Here is a 5,454-nt window from a genome sequence, read left to right on the forward strand (position 1 = left end):
TATATACACACATACACATTATTCCCTTTTGAGTGCAGCATCTTGAAAACAGAATAATAAATATAGAAATAAGTCATTTTCATACTTTTGTGTTTAATGGGTTAGTTTTTGTAATTGGGTAGATGTCTGCCATATTTAATTTACATGCTCCTATCTCTGTCACCTTAAAAACTCTTTATATCTATATCTACTTGTATATAAACTCGGATTACATTTATATTTATATCTCCATCGTGACATTTAGATGCTGTCTGGTTTGTTTTAATGAAGGTCAGCAGAAGGTTGTTGGTCCAGTGTCCATCAGAACCCAGTGCCTGAACGCTATTTACGCCTTAAAATCATTTTGAATAGGCTTGATAAAGAAATATATATACATATATATATAAGATTTAATTTATCAACAAGCTCTTTACAAGACAAAAGCCACATAATTCTGAAAAGTTAAATAAAACTTTACAATAAGGCATCTGCTAACCTTTAATATAAATAATGCTTAGTTTTATTATTAGGTTTAAATGTACAGAAATATAATTTCTGGGTGACAGGGGAGCACATGTCTTAAACATGCACTTCAGTGTTGGTGCGCGTGTTTGTGTGCACGTGGGGAATTGGTGTTTTGCAGCATGTGTGCTCTCAGCATGGAGCCACGAAGGGGCCCGTGCCCACCAGCTGGAGGCTCAATCTGTTGAGGGGCTTTGCTGCTCAGTGGTGGGAGGTCGGCCGGACCCACAGAGCCGCCCCGACCATTTGCCCCGACCTCCCCTCTGACCGGTAAATGGAGCTTGGCAGGCTCAGCCAGGGACTGACAGCTCTGCACAAAACCCAGACCATAAGATGCAGCAGAGGAGGTGAAGGAGGTGGAAGGTTAGACGAACAGGAGAGAAGTGATGGAAGAGGAGGTGGAGGAAACTTAAGAGAAGAAGAGAAGAGCAACGACAACAGATCTCTGCCAACTAGAGTTAAAAGCATATGGAGACACACAACAAACTGGGACTATAATTTTCTAAAATTCTCTTTAGAATTGCCTTTCGTTGAAATGCCTATTCGTCCGCAGAAACCCCTACTTGGCGGAAAGAGGAGTACAGCTGAGGTGGAGGAGGGAGGCAGACTGACGGTGGAAGAGAAAGCTAGCTGGTGTGCTAACCCGAGAACTGGCCGGGGCAGCTACCATCAGGCCTGTTCAGTGACTGAAATCAAAAACTATTCACCGAAACCTGTGGAAAGGAAAGGCCCACAGCGTGGTGGTGGAGAGGAGAGGGCATGGTGGGGGGGCTTGTGGTGGAGAGGAGAGGCCTGGAAAAGAGTAGCTAGTTGTTGTGTAGTGTTGTTGGCCAGGAGGCGGTGGACAATGGAGGAAAGAGGCTAGTTGGTAAGATAACCCAGGGGCTGGGATTATTAACATCAGGTCCAAGAGCAACTACCACCAGGCCCGTCTAGGTGAGCCATGCCGAGACGCGCCGGGCAGGGAAAAGGGTTAGACTCATACTGTTTTTTACAGAAGCCCTGTGAAAGCATCACAGCTTTGCCGATCTCAGAGTGTTAAAAGAAAAAGAAAATCCAGTATCCGCATCGTGATCCGGAACATCACCAAAATTTAAAGGTTTGTTCCTTGGCCCAGTACCCACATGTGGTAAAAATATCACGACAATCCGTCCACAAGTTTTTGAGTAATGTTGTCCACAGATAGAACGACAGACCGACAGACAGACAGACATAAGCGACAGAAAACATTACCTCGCCCTTGGCGGAGGTAAAAATAGACAAATGGATAAATACACTAGTCACCCATCTAATATATTATTTTGTAAATTGAAATTATTAAAATTTTATGAGTTGGTTGATTATAATATCTTGCACATTATGTATAAGGCTCATACAAATGTTACTTTTAAACATCCAGTTATATTTTGTTAAGAGAGAAAGTTTATATAATCCTAAGGGACTTGAGATGTTTATAAAACCTAAAAATCGAACAAACTTGAAGGATCGATGTTCTTCATTTCAAGGAATAAGATTGTAGAATAATCTGGAAAGTGATTATAAAAATGTTGATTCAATGTGTTTGTTTAAGAGAATGATAAAATAAGGTTTGTTAAAGAAATATGAAATTGTATAATGTATATCAAAAGTTGTTGTTTGAAAAGGAAAGAAAAGATGTCTCGGTTTCGGATGGAGGACGGTTGGAAACTGGCGTGTATCGTAAGCCCACCCACACAGACCAATATTTGCGTTTTGACTCCCACCACCCACTGGAACACAAGTTAGGAGTGATCAGGACTCTGTACCACAGAGCAGACAGTGTCCCTACAAACCCAGGAGCCAGGCAGAAAGAGAAATCACACACACGACAGGCCCTGGAGCAGTGTGGTTATCCTGACTGGGCTTTCTTGAAAGCAGACAGGAAACACAGACAGGATTCCATGCAACCTTCAGGTGAAAATGAAGACCCCAAACCCAGACCCAAACCAGTGGTTATTCCGTATGTTGCGGGTGTTTCGGAGAAACTGAGACATTTATTTTCTAAACATGATGTCCAGTGGCTTTCAAACCCCAAAACACATTACGGCAAAGGCTGGTTCACCCCAAAGATCCGGTGCCCCGGCACAAACAGAGCAATGTTGTATATGCTGTTAAGTGCCAGGAGGACTGCGACCAGTTATACATCGGGGAAACAAAGCAGCCACTGTTCAAAAGAATGTCCCAACACAGACGAGCTACATCTAATGGCCAGAACTCTGCAGTTTTCACTCATTTACAGGCCAGCGGTCACTCTTTCAGAGATGAGGATGTTCTCATTCTTGATAGAGAGGAACGTTGGTTTGAGAGAGGAGTAAAAGAAGCCATTTTTGTGAAGAAAGACCATCCATCATTAAACAGAGGTGGAGGCCTCCGTTTTCAGCTGTCCCCCTCCTACAGTGCTGCTATTGCCAGTATCACTCCACCCCCTGTTAACAATAAGTGTTAATTAGGTGTCAACGATAGCCATGTGATGTGAGTATCAGTCACATGGAGGCAGGGCTTAAAAGCCTGAATTTAGCCTGAAACTCTCAGACTGAAGAAGTCTCTTGGAGGAGAGACGAAACGTTTCATTAGAGAAGAACCCGTCCAGAAGGCCAATACAATTTTTTTTCTTTTTGATTTTTTTACCTGGATTACTGAGATGCATCAGGACACTTGTTTGAAAAGGACTTGAAGTTTTTATTTTGTTTTGTTTGATTATTATTGCTTGAAATTAATTTTGGAAAAAAGGGGCAGATATAAGATTTTTTTCTTCTTTATGCCTCCTTCCATTTCAAGTGTGATTTTTTTGTTGTTGTTGTGTATAAAATTTTTATTTTTATTTTTAAATGAAATGAATATATGAATTAAACTAACCTAAAACTAATTAACTTTAAAAATAAAATTATATATGGCTAAATAAAATAAAATTGGCTGTATTGGTAAAAGAAAATCTTTACAGTACAATACAAAAACCCAAAACATTTTATTTTTCTGCGGTGTTTTTAGGTTACGTTCAGTGAACACAATTAATAGTTTTTAAAACACTTCATAGTTTCTGAATTTGTTGTGAGTTGCGTACGTATTAATAACTGTGACAGAATAAAAGTGATGAGACAAAACTGTTATCATACATAAAAAAACATAAGCACCTTTTTAATTCAACTTTTCCTACAATTTCCCATTTTGAAACAGATGTCTGAACTTTTATCTTCTGGTAGCCTACTTCCTTTGGTTTACGTAGGTTTTTCATGGGAGCTCAAGTAAATAATAAATACAGTTTTTCTCAATCCTTATAGACAGTTTAAATAACAAAACTGCAAATTTCATTCTGCATTACATCTTGATGTTGTGTTTGAATGACAATAAACGATTCTTGATTCTTGAATACATAGCATTTTAAATAAAATTCACTTCCACGGTTAAAACATATTTTCTTTTACCTCTTATTAAAATAAATATTTAATTATCTAACCCGTTAATCACATCATCCTGTGAGAAATTTTTCAAATTGCAAGCCAGAATAATATGCAGAAAACCGATTAAGTTCTCAATTAAATGTTAATTTTCAAARCTAAAGACTCCGTTTCACCCTGTAAGAGCCTGAGTGTGGCCATGGAAGTCTGGAAACAAAATGGACCTGAATGACATCATCTCATAATACGTAACAAAACCCTGATCACACGCCGCTGGCTGTGGTTCCTCTTACATCACAACTGGTATACCATAATGTCAACAATTATATGTTTATCCTGGTGGATGGTGGCAGATATAGATATATTATAAGTTTATTTTAAACTAAAAATAAGAGCGTATACTTTCAGTTTACTTATCAGAAATATATTTATTTATTTTACCTGTAATTGACTTGTACTAAAAACCAAACTAAAAGTGTACTAAACAAAAATATACTTGACAAAATATACTAAGAATACTTAATGACATGTACTTGAGGGACTATTTGATGATCTTCCTGTTTAAAGTAAAAGACTAAACTGATCACAAACTCTTTATAAAATTCAAACAATCAGTCACAAAATAGGCTTTAATCTCCTCTGCAGAGCTAACTGTCTCCTCATCGTGTTGGAGAGGTTTGACTCACTCCATGGTCCAGAGGAGGTGAGGCTTGGAAACAGTGGTGCCTGCAGACATTTTTTTCAGGGGGGCCATTGGGGGGGCACTGAAAAACCAGGGGTGGCACACCAAAACTAATATCTACAACAGAAAATTTGTGATGTGTTTGTAAAAATGACAATTTGAAAACTACAGTGATATAAAGCTATTTGTCAACAGATGTTCAATTTGTAATTTCACAGATAATATCACTGATTTTATGACATTCAGAGACAAAAAACAAGAGTAAATATTTGTAATTTTGTGGGGATCCACTGACAGGGGGGTCTGGGGGTCCTCCTCCAGAAAATGTTTAAAGAAGTAAATGCCATTTCCTTTATTCTGGTGTATTTTACCAGGTTGTTAAACAGATCTTTACCTACATAGGAAAACACTTAATGTGAGTATTCTATAGGTAATATGAAATAAATTTATTTGTTTAGCAAGAGAAACAACACTGGATGAAAAAAATGTTTTATGGTAAATGTGGGGGTTTAAATGAATTAAATTTTAAATTTGATGGGGACAGTCCCCTTCAAAAATGATTGTCATTTTATTTAAAAATGTCAAAATACATATTATAAAGACTTTTACAAGGAAAAAGCTTTTTAAAATTTAAAGGCATCACCTCTTCTATGTTTGTTAAAAGTTTTATTTGCTTGTTGATGTTTACTTTTGTGAAGAAAAACTGTGATTATAAAACCCCAAAACTGGAAATAAAAACTAAAACAAGCGCAATTACAAACTACATCTACTGTAGTGTTATCCCAAATTATTAAGTTATTTGCCTTTTATGTCATTTAATAAATTTGATTTTGGTCTATAAGAGTCTATAAGAGTCTA

The sequence above is a fragment of the Austrofundulus limnaeus genome, unplaced genomic scaffold, assembly GCF_001266775.1.
Source record: "Austrofundulus limnaeus strain Quisiro unplaced genomic scaffold, Austrofundulus_limnaeus-1.0 Scaffold1109, whole genome shotgun sequence".
Classification (NCBI taxonomy): domain Eukaryota; kingdom Metazoa; phylum Chordata; class Actinopteri; order Cyprinodontiformes; family Rivulidae; genus Austrofundulus; species Austrofundulus limnaeus.